Here is a 17,390-nt window from a genome sequence, read left to right as displayed (position 1 = left end):
CAACAAAAATCAGGATATACCCATCCTGGAAGAAAGGCAGGACTGGCAGTATTTGTGTACGAATGTGTTGGGGGTGGGAGTGAGATGAAGGAGATAAATCCTCATCTTCCATGGTGACAGGTCAACAAATAACATCTAAAACATGAAAGATCAACAAAGAACAGCATAACAAAAATTCAGCGGAGAAGTGAGAAGCGTTTTTCTCTGGGTAGGGGAAAGCCAGATGAGAGGAAGACAGGAGACTCCCCTCCTCTACACAGGAATTTTTTTTCTTTTCGAGACAGAATTTTGTTCTTGTCGTCCAGGCTGGAGTATAGTGGTGTGATCTCGGCTCACTGCAACCTCCGCCTCCTGGGTTCAAGTGATTCTCCTGCCTCAGCCTCCGAAGTAGCAGGGATTACAGGTGCCCGCCACCATGCCCAGATAATTTTTGTATTTTTAGTAAAGACGGGGTTTCACTATGTTGGCCAGGCTGGTCTCGAACTCCTGACCTCAGGCGATCTACCTGCCTCTGCCTCCCAACGTGCTGGGATTACAGGTGTGAGTCACCACACCTGGACAACAATTTTTATAGAATTGAGTTTTAAATTACACACATACAATTTTGATTGAAAATATAAAACTAGACATTTTTCTGCTCCCATGTATGGTGCATGTGTATAAATTATTGACAAATAGTTAAAAATCAAATTCAGGTAAAATTTGGCAGACAGGGCTGTGTGCGAAGCAGTGAGTGCTATTACAGTTAGCCAAAGAGGGCCCCTTGAAGGGGGTGTCATTTGAGTTAAGACATAAACAATGAAAAGGTAATATACTTGTAAAAACTGGGGTGAGGAGGGAGTGGTCTACACAAAAGGAACAGCAAGTTCAAAGGGAGCAAGCTTGGCAAGTAGGAGGGAAGAAAGAAATGTGGATAATAGTGAACAAGAAGGAAAGAACAGGGCCAGGACAGGGTGTGGGGCATGGGACTTTGTTGGCCAGGTAAAGAGTAGGATTTTATTCTGGTTGTAATGAGATGTTACTAAAGGTGGCTTTTGTTTGCTTGCTTTAGTTTTTGAGCAGAAAAGTGACATGATCTGATTTATGTGTAAGGAAGGCTGCTGTGTGGAGGATGAACTATACAGAGAGCAAAATAGAGGCAGGAAGGCAAATTAGAGGGTTATTCTAGTAGTCCAGGTGAAAGGAGTGTAATCTGACCAGGGTTTTCTCTGGGCAACTGATGATATGTGGTCAGATTTAGGGTATATTTGGAATTAGACTCAATAGAATTTGTAAATTGAATGTGAGTTTCAGGCAAATAAAGCAATTAAGGATGACTGCAGTCTCTCAGCGTAAACAAGAAACACCAGTGATTTGACTTTCATCTTCATTCTTCCTTCTGCTTTCTTGCTCATACAAGAACATGACATAAACACAAAAAGCTGGAACAATCAAAATCTGAACATTAACTGCAAGTTAACTAGTTTTCATCACCATCTTCTCAAACTATCTGAAGCTGCCACTGCCCTGCCTAGGCTCCCTCTGCAGCAGCCTCCTTTCACTCATTTCCATTTACTATGCTCGCTCCTGTCTCTGTGTATATGCTTAAGTGTCCCTGTACTCACCAGCCTGATATAAACGTCCTTACCTCTCTTTTCTATTTAATCAACCTCTTTTCCATCACTGTCTTCTGTCTTATAATAGTAGACTGTTACTTTGGTGACCCCCAATGAACCATACCTCCCCAAATTCTGGGTTTGGCAAATGAGACATTAACAAGGAGGAAGCAAGCAGATACTAAATGGTACGTGCATACTGGAGGTAATCTTTCAGGAACACAGACATTTTAGATCCAGGCCCCATTAAAGAAGTCTAAGCTATCCATGTGGTGGAAGAGAAATCACAGCCTACCAGCCATCCCAGCAAGGTACTAGATATGAAAGTGAAGTTATGTTCGACATTCTAGCCCCAGCCACCATTTGACAGAAATTGGGAGAGACCCCAAGCAATACCAGCAGAAGAGCCATCCATCTGAGCTCAGCCAGTCCACGGAATCATGAACAAATAAAATGGTGGGGTGGTTAGTAATGCAGCGGTACCTAATAAAAATATCCATCATTACATTGAAGTCACTCTTGCAAATGCTTCCAATCACAAGGATATTATCAAAACCAATGGACACATTTCTGCCTTTATCTTAATTGTCTTAATTGCAGCATTTTTATTGTGATAAAATATATATGACATAAAATGTACCATTTTACACATTTTTAAGCATGCAGCTCTGTGTCGTGAAATACATTCACATTGTTGTGCATCACCATCATTCATCCACAGAATTTTTTCATCTTCCCAAACGTAAACTTTGTACCCATTAAATACTAATTCCCCATCTCTGCCTCTACCCAGCCCCTGGTAACTACCATTCTACTTTCTGTCTTTGTGAATTTGACTTCGCTAGGTACCTTACATAAGTGGAATCATGTTATAAGTGTAGCATTGTAGTATCATCTTAATTGTTGCATCTGACATTGCTGTACATTCCCTCTTTGAAATGTTCTCCCTGTGAGGTCTTGTCACAAAACTGCCTTTTGCCTCATTTTTTGATTCTTCCATCTTGGTCTCTTTTTAGGGTTGTTCTTGACCTACTGACTCAGCTTCCTCTGAAACACCAGGCTCTCTCCAACATCTTCTCCTGTGTGATCTCATTCCCATATCTACCTCAATAACCACATAGATGCAAGTGGTAACCAAAGCCCCATCTCTAACATAACGAAGCTAAATTTTAAAATTTGAACTATACCCTGATGTATTTTCTTTCCTCAGCAATTATGATCCATCCCCCCTCCTACTCCCAGCCTTTCTGTCATTAAGATTAGGCTTGTGAGGAGGCTAAGGAAGATATTAATAGAAGATACGATGTAAGGGAAGACCCTTTGAGATAAGAGGGGAAGAGAAGTACCTTCTAGTTGTGGGCACTGATTGCTAGAAATGGAAACTCATGCACTGTTTAAGGCGGGATAGGCTTAAGAAGTGGTAGCCATAAGAATGGTGACCAACCCTAAATCATGAATTCAGTTTTGAACCTCCTTAGAATGTAGAATATATAAACCAAAATTAAACTGTCAGGAATAAAAAACCAGTAATCTTGCCTAGTATGAGGTGATATTTTCTTGGGATCTGATAAGATTGTGATAACCCCAGGAATATACGGTAACAAGGTTTTAAAAAATAAGGAAGTATATATGGGTTATACTTCACAATAACATGTAAGTTGTAAAGAAATGAAGACATCAGAAAACTTTATTATTTATAATTTAAGGTTTGAAGATATGTGAGGTAATATATTTTATAATCATTGGATTGCCTTGTATATTCTTGGTCAACCTTTTAGGATATTCAAAACCTTTACTACATCCTAGAGTCATAGACATAATCACAATTTCAAATGGCTAAAAGAATTTGGTTAAGTGATGCTAATGTTTAAAGAAGACTCAATCCACTAAACCTATGTGTTAAATAAAATACTTAAATGAATGAAATTTTTATTTTGTAAAAAATAACCAGATGTTGAAGTAAAATAAATTCTGTAAATTGACTTTTAGCTTTGAAATGAACAAGTATTTATCAAAGCACAAATGAATGGGGGAATTCCTTTCTATACATAAAAGCCTTCCCCAAGCATGAAATCTCGCCTACTACAGTAGAGAGAAGAATGCCTAGGTCTTCAGTGGGTATATGAAAGGGCAGAGGAACTTGAACTAAGTGGAGGCTCTATGTGAGGATGAAGAGGCCACAAATGGATCACTTGAGCCTCAAGGCTACCATGGAGACCAAGAACCTGAACCGTAGGGCCCACAATGATGCTGGACAAGACCATAGAGGACCAGTCACACCTGTACATACTCCTACCCAGGTTTCATGGTGATTTAGTCAGATGAGTACATCTCTACAGGGGCCACAGAGAACACCCAGCACAGCACAGGCACTAAGGCCAGGATGATACACTCATGAGCCCCTGGGGACTTCAATTACCCCAGGGAGAAGGATGAGCAAAGGTACACTGGAGAAACCAGAACCATCAGGACTGAAATCCTGAAAGGACCACCTGTGTGCCTGAAGAGATTATGTTTCTTGAAATAGGCATATTTGAGGGGTTTTATTGTTGTTAGTTTTTGTTTTGCTACAGTGTACCTGGAAGCAAGAAGCAATAGGATGTGAAAAATAAAATTACCTTTGATTTTACACCTGAATTGTACATGAATTGTGATAGCAATATTTTAACAGACAACTTCTTCTGTGCCCAAAACCCAATCCACCCTCAACACTGCCCCCATACTACCAGACCATCTTTATAAATGCCAAGCTCATCATATCTCTCACTTTAAACTCCTTCACAGATTTTAGGTGAAGTTCAAAATCCTCAGTTATCCAGTGTATAGAGCACCCTTGGCATAAGTAACTCCATCTTAGAAAAAAAATTCCTTCTCACATTTCAAAAAGCATCATACTAACAGGAGCCAGATGTTGGCCTAATCAATAGATACTGTTCCCAACCAGATAGGGATGTAACCAGGCACACTCTTTACTATTAGTCCTCACTCTATGTCTATAAAAAGAGTAGGACTTCATCATCTTGAGATGGCTGTCTTAACACACACTGTCCTGCTGTCACTCAGGATCAGCACCCAGCACCTGCCGCTGAAGGTTCTGCCCAAATCACAGACTCTTCTTGCACAATCCTCACAATCCTTGTTGACATCTCCAGGATCAGTCCAGGATATTCTCCTTGCTCACTTCTCTCTCCTTGGATTGGTTCAATAGCCTCTTTTTTTCTGAACCCTTTCCTCTTGATGTTGAATGTCACTTTTTTTGTGGAATGTGTGATCTATAACATTTATGTATTAATTAAATATACTATTATGCATGGTTTGCAATATTGACTGACTTATGGCTTGGCTTGAACCTATGTGCCCATGGCTTTCGCTACCAGGTGAATGGGCAGTACCAAGGAGAATTGCCTCTTTGGGAACTCCATGTAGCTTATGGTTTCTATGACTGAAATAGCATCAACAAAAGTCTGATGTTGTGGAAAAACACAAATGTTCATGGACCTGGGTATGTCTGACCTTCCACCACTCATGCCATCCAGCATAAGCTGCCTTCTCCTGCCTGCAGCCCTGCCTCTGTGACACATCTATTCTAGCCATTCTGAGATGCTAGTAGTTCCCCAAACCTGATGTCCTCATTCATGCATTTATGCTGCTCCCTGGCCTGGAATGTCCAGCCCCTACTGTCTTTCAAAGTTCAAGTTAGCATTACCCTAGTAATCTCATAATCTCACCCCTCTTAGTGTAGCCAACTAGCTGCCCCATAGGCACTTCAAATGCAATCTATACCAAAGTAAACTTACATTCTTGTTCCTATAACCTGTTTCCTTATCTATTTCACCAGGGGTACAACCAGTAATTCAAGCTGGAAACATACAGATTTTCTTTTCCTCTTCCTTCTCCACATCTAAATCTAAACCCAAGTCCAGCTGATGGCCCCTTTACCTCTCCTGTCCTCAATCTCTGAGGACCTTGCCCACCTTGTGTTGCTGACTCAGACTCCTCCCAGCAGGTCCCACTGCCACCAGTGTTCTCGATCCACACTGCAGCCTGCAGGTGGATTGCCATTCTGGCCACTTCACTGCAGGACTTAAAACCCTTCAACAGTTCACAAGACCCCATTATCAAAGATAATCAAAGGAATCAAAGATAATCAAAGGTATCAAAGATTATCAAAGCCCGAATCCATAAAGCAGCTGGCCAGGCCCTCCACAGTCTAGATCTGGTCCCCTTTTTCACTCTGGCCCGGGATCACCCGTGGTCCTAAACTGCCGGTGGCACTAGGCACGTGCTTCTCAAGCACCTTTACTCATGTTGTCCCTGCCATGTGTGACATCCTGGAGACTTTAGTTAGACACAAAATTTAAAAAAGAAAATTAGGGCCATGGTAATACTTTCAGACAAATTTCCATGGGAACAAACATGGAAGGAAAGAGGCTTCTTCTGCCTTATCAGTCTCTGCATTAACTTCTCCCTCATTCACCCCCATCTATGAGCTGCTCTATGCCAAAAGGAGATGAAATGCTGGTGGAAGAAAAAGGAAAGAGGAGAATATAACCAGGGATCAGACTGAAGCCTCAGGCAAAGTACATGCAAGCAATGGCCTAGACAGACTAAATCCTCAAGATTTTGACTTTCTGAAAGACAGCAAAAAGTTGAAATGCAATTTTATCAGAGCTGAAAAAAATATGTATTACACTCATCCTTACAGTATGAACCAGAAACTAGATATCTCTACAGTTGTACCAATCATGCAGACACACGGAAGTGTGCCTAAAATTGCTCTGAAGAATGTTCCGCTCTTTCTTGTCCTCTTAGAGGACTGGAAAGAAATGTCTACATCCTCCTCCCACCCCCACACACACTCAGCTCCGTATCATACACAATCTGGTGTGCAGACACCATTTATAATTGTCTCCCTTCAGTGTGTCATTTGGGGGTTTATTGGTATTTTAGTTAACAGGTTGATTCTAAGTCTTTATAATAATAATAAAAAAAGCACTTTGTATACACACATGGGCACAGATCCAGAGTAATGTCTTTAATGCCTGAGGCACTTAAAATTTGTTTTACATCCGGCTAATCATGTTATGAATCTGCATTTTCATTATACATCACAACCATCCTTATTTTTACTAATGACATAAAAGATGAGAAGAAACAGAATGCATATATTAAGGCTACCATCTGATCTTCCACTTGTTAGAGTAAAACTATATATTTTAGTAGAACCGCAGATGAATTACATAATATTTATAAAGGGATCTTATAATAAAAATGAAGAAATTAAAACCAGATGAAAGTAGATAAAAGCTTTATTTTCATAATTAAAATTATATTATACTGAATTGAAGTAGTACTTATAGTGGTAACAAATTACTATGTAGAATATTGAATTACTTTGCATTACAAGTTGCTAAAATATACACCAATTTGTGACACAGAAAATATCTCAAAATTCACTACTTTAACAGACATACATACGTTAAAAAGAGCAAATATCACAATTATTCCAAAGTCTAGAGGAATACAAAAGATAAAGTATGAATATCACAGACCTATTAAATTTAATTTTATATTCACTTCACACATATTTCAGCACACAATATTAGTTCATACTACAAGAATTTTTTAAAAAAAATTTTTAAAGTTGCAATTTATCTCCTTAAAAGTGTACATTAATAGGAAATAGATAAGTGATGTTATGTTTTAAAGGGCAGGGCATTTTCTCATTGACTAGTAAAGGACATATATGCTTATTTCTTAAATCATTGCATAAAATAAAACAAAATTATATTCTGTATCTCTGTGAGAATTCAATGACTTGGCAGTCTACACTTTCTAAATCTGTCTATCTCCTGCTTCAATCTGTGTGTTAAGGCACAGTATAACAGCTCACAGAAATCATATCGATTTCTAGGTCTCAGGAAGATTCTATAACAAATACATAATTTTGATTCTTAGTATTATAACAGTAGAAAACTGGCATCAGTTCACATTTTGGAAGAATGACATAACTAAATACATGTGGCATGTCAGACAGACATGAACAGAAAATTGTGCTTTAAAAAATTGTATTGCTACAATTTTTGAGAGTTTTATCTTTGGTTAAGCAACTTTTCTTCTGTGGAACAGTTACATTACTATAACATATCTTCAGTTATATTGTTTTCTAACAGCACCTTTTTTTCTTTTTTGCATTACCAATTTATAAACTATGGCCTCATTTAGGAAAATACAGATTTACATGACACACCATTTTATTCCCAGCTAAACCAAAATTATAAAGTCAGGCAATTCCAAATGTTGGCAAAGTTGGAGCAACGGGAATTCTTACACACTGCTGTTAGAGTGTAAAGAGGTATACTTCTGTTAAAAGTAAAGATATTAATATTTTTGCAGCCAGCAATTTCACTTCTAGATATATCCTCTAGAGAAACTCTTACACATGAGCGCAAAGGAAAATATACAAAACCATCCACCACAATACTGCTTTAAATAGTCAAAAAAGTTTAATTAAAGGAGTTTTTAAAAAATTAACAGCTTACATTTCCATTACCAACAGAGTCAATTTTAATATTGTGGTATATTTGCCATTCTATAGCATCAAAATGAATAAACTAGAGCTACATACATCAATATGAGAAATCTCTGTATATACAGATTTGAAGGAATAAAGCAAGTTTAAGGATGATACAGACAATAGGTTACTTTTTGCCTGCGTTTTAAAGCATGCAATAATATGTGTCGCCTACAGATACAGATATGTAGTGAGAATATAAAGTCATAAGTGGGAATAATAAACACCAAATCTAGAACAGTAATCCTGTCTGGAGAAGTAAGGAGAGTAAGGAGAGTGAAAATGAAGAAGATGCACAATAGGATTTAACTTCTATAATGTTTTATTCCTCGAAAAAAGAAAAGAAAAGATTTGGAGTATACAATACAAAAATGTTACATTTTACAATCTAGGTAGATGTATGTAGGGATTAATTCTATTATTTCTAATTTTATATTTTAAAACTATTTCAAACTTTAAAGAACAAAAATTTAGGGTGAAATAATATCCACCCTAATAAATATTATTAGACATATTACACTATTTTTAAAAAAATTCATTGCATCTCAGAGACAGCAATTACAATTTTAAGCATCTTTCCATATTCATTATCTTCTCTATATCTTTAAGAATGTGTCCAATTTCCTAACCTCACTAAGAGATAAGTTTAGACCTCTGATGGTACACTATCTGATAAGGTAATTGGTTGTTTTCATGTTGCTTACATTATCAGCCTTCATATATTTTAAACTGGTGTGTCTGTTTCCCATTTAAACATTTTTAAGAAGGTTATTTGAAGAGCTTAACCTCTCTGTGTACCTTTCTTCTCCTCAGAGCTTTGTGAGATCCACGGTAAAGTTGACTTACTCCCCCAGACTTCACTGGCTGTTCTCACTGAGACTTCTTATTCTTTACCACTCATCTCAGGTGGGGCCTACCCTGGGTTGCCTTCTCTGACCAGTACAGGCCAACCTGGGCTCTCCCTGAGAAGCCCTTTGTTTTTATGATACCTTACAAATACCTGGATAGCAGAATATATCACTCTGTGCTGTTCTGGCAGATACTCCATCTCCTCAATGGGAATATGAACTTCCTAAAGCAGCAACTATGTTTTGCTTCCACCTTCTCAAGATCTCAGAACAATCAAACATTTGCTTGATAAGTATTTGTTGAATGAACAAGTGAATAAATGCAGTTGTTAGAAATAAATGCAGCACGAATCTTTTCCTACTAGTGTTGTTCTTTAGACAAGACTTTTGTGTCTTAGAAAGGCAAAAGGCAATTCAACACATAAACTCTTTTTAGGAAAATGGTTACATTCACTGTAGATAAAATGCATCTTACTCTTGAATCCAAGTTTTTAGTATTAAGGGATATAGACTGTAGTGCTTTCTACTACTAGATTGTAGTGCTGATAATTAATACTTTTCAAAAAGGGATATTCACTGATGTAATAATTTATACACAGGTACCAAACTATGGCAAGTAGACCCTTATAAATTGCAAATATTAAAATATAATCCAGGAGTTTTTTCATTTTTTATTGTTTTGAGACAGGGTCTCACTCTGTCACCCAGGCTGGAGTGCAGTGGCATAATCTTGACACACTGCAGCTTCAAACTCCTGGGCTCAAGCAATTCTCCCATCTCAGTCTCTCGAGTAGAATCCCGAAGACTTTCATAACTTAGTAATTGAGGAATAAAGCAAATGGAATTCTAGATATAATACTAGCACTTAATTTCCAATAAAAGAAAGTAAATTAAGAATTATTATGTAATTAAAATAAGGGACTAGAAACATATTCAGCAGCAGGCAAGCAGAGGGGGATGACCAAGTAGATGAGCCCAGTTCTCCAGATGACAGAACACCCTCTAACCCTCAAAGAATAAATGATCACTCTCACCCAAGCCATCATGTAAAACAAAAATGGAAAGAAATGTAGGCACAAAAAAAAAAGTTAAGAAAACAAGCAGAAAAAAATAGTGCATTTTTATGTTACAACTATCTAAACTGTCTATTGACTACATAGTAACATCTGAATCTCATATAATACTTTATTTATAAAGCACTTTCCTGCAAGTAGCTCACTGAGGGCCCATAACATTCCTTAGATTAGGAAGATCAGGTAATATACCTGTTATACAGATGAAGAAATTGAGGCTCAGAGTGAGGCTAAGGAAAAAGAGATAGCATCAGAAGGAATACTTAAACCCAAACTTTAAAAACTTTTAATGCATTTTACTTCCAGAATGTGAAACCCCACTTTAAAAATCCTTCTAAGTAAATATAGTTGTACTGGAATTTAGGTAATTTTGAAACTCTGCATTAATTGAATAATATCTAGTTGGTGATACTCAGCATTTTACTTCTGATTGCATAAATATTTATAGGGAAACACCTAGGAGGAATGTTCAAAGCATGAGTGGTATGGTTCTCATTAGCACTAATAGAGATCAGGTGGATAAGTTCCCATTTAACGCTTTGAAAATCTGTCCCCGACTTTGCACCACTTAAGTAGCTATAAAGTATACTCCTACTTGGTTTTGTAGTAAAAATTATGCTTCACTGTATTACTTTTACACCACTTAGGAAAATATTTCTCTTTTTCAGTAATGATAATTTTCTCTATTAAGTTAAATTATTCAGTCATACTTCTTTAGTTTCTTCAATTTTATTCTCTTTTGATTCTCTGATTGTCAAAACTCTAGAGGCTCCCCGAATCTCAGATCACCACTGTCTCCAAGACGAGGGTCAACACTGTGACGTGGTTGGCAAACTGCAAAGCCTTCAAGAGCGTATATGTGAAACATAAGGGAAGGGATAGGGCAAAATGCACTCATGAGGCAGTCGCTCAAGCTCTCATAAGGGGTCATTTGCTGTTCCACCCAAGTTGGTTGTTGACTGTGGATTCACTGTTGCTGGCTCTTCCAAGGTTTTGAAAAAAGCCAGAAATTTATATTTTTCTTAAGGAAGTTTAAATGTTTAAAGGTCACAATTACAAATAATTTTTTAAACACTGTATGGACCAACATTGTCTAGAGCAAACAGCACTTGTGGGCCATGAGTTGACAATAGCTAATTCAGTTTCCTGTTCTAAAAAGCAGAATGGTTGACTCAGGTCATTAAGCTTCATACCATTCATTCAGATGTCAGCTGGGAAAATTGTTTTCCTCCATTGTGTATAATCCAATTGCTGGACAAATTTAGGAAAAAAACAGGATGATATAAACATAATTAGAATATTAGAGTCACAGAGTGGGTACAGAGGAAGAAATTGCTTGCTCATGCCTATATAAGTGAATATTGATGAGAAGTCAAGGATGATGAATTTAGTATTACCTGCTTCTATTTCATGATAACCTGATGTAAGGATTCAAAAATAACTATAAATGGAAACTTTAATCTCAATCAGACAACTTAGTATCATCTTGCTGACTGTAGCCTTGTGAAATGGTTCTTAACCTGGAATTTATTGAGCCGATGGGGGGTTGGCTCATGTCAATAAACATTTTCTGGTTCCTCATGTGGCAAGATTGTACCACATGCTGAGAATACAGGTAGATGAGTCCCCAACCCCCATAGAACTCATGATCTAACGGGCAACTAGAACCTGTGATGGGATCAACTTCTGTAAAGACAGACTACTTTAGGGGAGTAGAGGAAAAGATTTGGGGAGCACAGAGTAGGGATAGCATGACAGTCAGTGATGAATGACTACAGGTGAGGATGAAACTGAATATTAAAGAATGGAAGACACTCAGGTAAGCTGGGAATGACAAGTCAAACAGCATTTGGGATAGAAGACAGAAACAACATGATGTCTTTATCAATTTATATGCAGAGGGGTGTTGACATGTAAGAAGAGGAGTTGCATGGTCATCTGTTTCAGATAGATCATTCTAGTTGCAATGTGCAAATGATAGATTATTCAGACAGAAATGATAGGTAGAAACACCACTTGAGAGTCTAGCAGTGGTCCAGGTGAGAGAGAAGGACCTACACCAGAGAAAAGTGACATGAGTCTTTGAGAGAAAAAGGAGAGATCTGAAAAACATTTACAGGTAAATTGTTGGAACAGAATGATTTATATGATGGTAGAGCCTAGGAATAGCAATGCCGATGGCACCCACATTTCTAACTTCAGGTCGCATTGTGGACAGTGGTAGCATCTACAGAGATCAAGAACAGAGAAAAGTAGCAAATTTTAGAAAAGATGCCACATACCGTTTAGATACTCTGAGTTTGAGGTAACCATGGGATATCTTGGTGGAGATTTTCAGCTATCCAAATCTTGGAGATAAGATGCAAGCTGGAGACATATTTTTGAAAATTATTAGAAATGCAGTAGGGAGTAAAGCATGAGGGCAGTGGAGATAGACCATGTCCAAGAAGAAGGTTCAAGAATAAGCAAGTATATGCCAGGAACTGTGCTAGGCCTGCACACATTGACTATAATCTCATAAATTAATGATCATTATATTCTACCCATCTTCTAGTCAAGAAAATTGAGCTACCCCAAAAAGAAAGTACCTTGCCTAAGGTCACTCTCAAGTTAAGATTCCTGTGATTCAAACCTAATCCTGCCACATTTCAAAGACTGAATAATTTTCACTTCATCCAGAAACCAGTGATCCCCGAGGTCTTATAGCAAAGTAGTCAAGTAAGTTAAGGGTTGAAAAGTATCCATGGGATTTACAATATGAAGGCCACTGATAATTATGACCAGTAACTGTTTTCTGGAGTGAGTGACAAGTCAGGAAGTGGAGTTAGCAAATGCATACAACTCTTGTAAAGAAGCTTGGGCATGACAATAGAAAAGAGAAAGCCCAGGAGGACACAGGTTAAACAGTGAGAGTGACCATAGTTATTTGGTTGTCTGTGAAGAACTTTACAAGGTGCTCATTATCATGATGGTTAATGTGTAATTTCACATATAGAAAGGAGAGGTTCGAGGACCTTTCTGGAACTATGACTCTACTCATCATTTCCAGGTAGCTTTGATCTCAGCTGCCAGGGAGTAGGAACTAGCAACCATATTATTCCATCTTCTAATTAATGCCACATTACAGAAATAGAAACACAGAGCTCCTGTGACACTCTGATGCTGAACCTCTATCACACAGTTTTGATCGGGAATAGGAAGTGAGCAGGTCTTTCTTGGCTCAGCAGCTTGGGTCAGAGGAAGTACATTTTAATAAGCATAATAGTGATAGTCAGAATCAGCTTGAAAATGAATTGAATTATACATATCAAGTCTTATGCAGACTGGTCCTGGTTATCAAACAGCATGCTGGCAACTTCACAGCATCCAGCTAGTTCCAGGAGACTTGGGAGGCCTGCCAGTTCCTACACACAAGTCCCTTGTAGACTAAAAGACATAGAACATTCCTCTTCTGGGCCCCTCTCACCCCTCCACACCAGAATGCCTGCCAATCTGCTTGCTCTCAGGACTTCACCAAGACAATCAAGTAACAATAACAGAAAGAGAGACACAGACACACACACACAGGCAGAGAGAGAGGGAGAAAGAAAAGAAACAACAAGGTTTCTGCCATACCCCCCCCAAACTCACCATTTTTTAATGGAGAAAAAAAATTCTGGCAGGGAATGCTCATGATATTTTCATTGTTTTTTATTCCAACATGATTTATATTTAGTATACAGGGTTATTTGTTTGTCTTTTTTAAAGTTTTTGAACATATTATAAATATTTGTTAAATGAGGTTTATTTATATTGCTAAATTCCTACTTTAGAACAAAAATGTTAGCATATGTGTTCTCTTTTATATTAACAACAACAACAAACAGCTTCACAATATGCAGGTGAAATGAGACCTGAAATTCATTGGAACTCTCCACTCATGAAATGTTTTAAATGTCCTGCATGTAACTATGAGAACTCAACAAGTTTCAAAAAGTGAGTTGGCAAAGCAGATTCTTTATTACACAATCAGTTTTAATCAAAATGGGTCAATTTAGAGCTTTTACTAGACTTGACTTTTGAAGTTAGAAATATCAACATCATGGAAACAATCTTTCTAACAAAAGATATTAACACCTAAAAGAAACTGATTCAAAAAAATCAAATGGTCCACGTATGACTGGTGACAGATGCATATTAAAAATCTTTCGAAGCTAAGTTTGGTATAAGATTATGACCTATTGGTCTCCAGTTACTAGCAGAGTTTTCTTGCTCTCCATCAGAAAGACCCCTTTACACTGTAATGCCAGTAGTTCAACTGGCAACTTCAAAGATCTGTAGGTTAATACTCAATATTTCCCAACCTATCTCTTTCCCTTTGTTCAGTTAATTGTAAATATAATGTTTCTCTCCATTGGATGCTTAACTGTTTGTACCACTATTAAAGTTATCATTTCAATGCTGATTTCACCAGATGCTTTTTCTTTTGCGTTTAGTAATACATGTATATTTTCTCCTTAAAGGTTTGGAGGTAATGACTTATATGTTGATAGATTTCCTTATGTTAAATCTTCCTTAAAGATTTGCTAATCTGATTTGCTAATCAAATTCTCTTAAAGTTTTAGAAATCTTGCATCGACATTTACAAGTGAAAAGTGAAATTGGATAATTCATTTTATTTTTATTTTTTAGAGTCAGAGTCTCACTCTGTTGCCCAGGCTGTAGTGCAGTGGCACAATCAGAGCTCACTGAACTCTTGACCTCAAGTGATCCTCCAGCCTCAGTCTCCTGAGTAACTGTGACTACAGGTATGTACCACCACGCCCAACTCTTTTATTTTTTGTGGAGATGGGATCTTGCTGTGCTGCCCAGGCTGGTTTTGAACTCCCAGTCTCAAGCAATCCTCCCACCTGGGCCTCCCAAAGCGGTGAGCCAACATGCCTAGCAATTCATCCTTTTTAACATCTAGCTTTTGATATTCATGTGAAGCTGTTCCATAAAATGAATAGGAAAACACTGCCATCTTTTGTTTGAGCTTAAGTAATTTTAAAACTAGAGGAATTATTCTTTCTCTGACTATAGAAGAACCTAGTCTGATTTCACTTATCTTAATCTTTTTTCTGCATCAATTTCCTTTTTCTTTTCTTCTTAGACTCCAGTGTCATAAATGCTAGGCCTACTGAAATTGTCCCATAGGTCCCTGAGGCTCTCTTAATTTTTTAAATCTCTTTTCTTACTATTTTTAAGATTGAATCCTATTAATCTATTTCAAGTTCACTTACTCTTTCCTTTGTCTTCTCTACTCCGTTATTATGCTAAGACAGTGGATTTTTAAATTTAATATATTGTATTTTCAGTATAAAATTTTCTTTTTTGTTTTGTTTTGAGACAGGGTCTCGCTCTGTCATCCAGGCTGGAGTGCAGTGGTGCGATCTTGGCTCACTGCAACCTCCACCTCCCAGGTTCAAGCGATTCTCATGCCTCAGTCACCCAAGTAACTAGGACTACAGGTGTGTGCCACTACACACAACTAATTTTATTTTATTTTATTTTAGTAGAGACAGGGTTTTGCCATGTTGGCCAGGCTGGTTTTGAACTCCTCACCTCAAGTGATCTGCCCACCTTAGCCTCCCAAAGTGCTGGGATTACAAGCATGAGCTACTGTGCCTGGCCGAACATTTTCTTCTTTTGTTAATAGCTTCTGTTTCACTGTGGAGAACTCCCATCTTCCTGTTCATTTCAAGAGTGTTTATCTTTCTATCAACATGCATAGCTATAATAGCTTCTTTAAAATCTTTGTCCGATTGTTCCCACATCTCTGTTATGTCAGGGTTTGTATCTATTGTTGTCTTTTTTACTTAAGAATTTGTCACCTTTTTTTTTATTCTTTGTATGGTGAGTAATTTGAGTAATTTTGGATAATATCTTAGACATTTTGATGATTATGTTGTAAAACTCTGGGTCCTATTAAAATCTTATGGAGAATGTTGATTTTTATTTGATTTTTAATTTTGTTTAGCAGGCAATGAATCTGGCTAGTTTCAGACTACAAGTTCTATCTTACCTTCTTGGCATGGTAGTTCAATTGTCAGTTCAGATTTCAAAGCCTTTGCTATGCTGCTTTGGGACTTACCCAGGTGTGAACCATTCAGAGGCTAGTCTGGGACTTGGACAGTGGTTCATACCAGAGTAAAATTCTCAAAGCCTTTGCCATATTCTTTTTGATTGTTCCTTGTATGTAGAGCACAGTGGTGAGCCCAGGGTGTTCGCCATTCTGAATACAGCATTAGGAAGTCTCCTTCTCCAACTTTCTCCTTTCTAGAATCCCACTGCACCCAATCTCTAACGGGTCCTTTCATCTGCATTCTGTCTGAAAAGATAAGAATTCTCTCAGAACTGCAGCCGCAGCTCCTTGACTGGGGCCTGCCCTTGAGTCAAAGCAGAAAGATTAAAGAGAGAGAAAGATGAAAAAACAATGGAGATTTTCCTCCATAGTCTTCAAACCACAGGACTTTGTTTTCCCAGTTCCTCTGGGCAGAAAGAATTTCTCCGAGTTTTAGTGGAGGGAAACTTCTGCTCCCACAGCTTCCCCAATGGAGCTGTCCTCAGGGGAGGAAGGGATGGAAAAATACAAAAGAAAACTCCTGAAGACTTACCCCACACCCTTTGGCTTGCGTTGGCTCTTTTCTAGGTTTCATGTCCAAAAGATAAAGAATTTATCCTTTCTTGCTTCCTGGACTTCTGCAGCTACAGCACTGTGACTAGAGACCAACTTCAGGTTAAAGCCATGACAGGAAAGGTGGAAAAAATGGGGCTCACTCCTATATAAGTTGCTTTGTCAAGTTTTGCCCTTCCTCCCTAATCTTGTTGCTTATGATTACATTTCAGAATTCTAAATGGCGGCTTTTTGTATTTTGCCCAGAGGTCCAGTTGTAATGATGGGGAGAGATAGGCTGTAGTGGGCTTACTCCATCTTGGTTTTCCCTGGAAATTTTGGTACCTTTTAAAAAACATAGACATTTATTTATCATTCTCACTTGCTGTATAATTATTGGTCATTTCAGGATTTCAGTTTCTTCTTGAGTAAATCATTTTTGTTCATACTTGCCAGAAAAATCATTCATTTCTTCTAAAACTTCAAATGTATTGCCACAGAATTACCAAAAAAAAGGTTGTCTTAAGTCTATCTCTTCTTTTTTTTAAAAGCATAAGATAATATTTTTAGTGAAATTCAAATCATTTTTTACAATAAACAAACATTTTCTATATGTGTTAATTTACTCAATCTCGTCATTTTCTATTTTATGTTTGTAATTTAGCT

This window comes from Rhinopithecus bieti, unplaced genomic scaffold (genome assembly GCF_001698545.2).
Source record: "Rhinopithecus bieti isolate Rb0 unplaced genomic scaffold, ASM169854v2 scaffold_6536, whole genome shotgun sequence".
Classification (NCBI taxonomy): Eukaryota; Metazoa; Chordata; class Mammalia; order Primates; family Cercopithecidae; genus Rhinopithecus; species Rhinopithecus bieti.
This window is presented reverse-complemented; position numbering follows the sequence as displayed.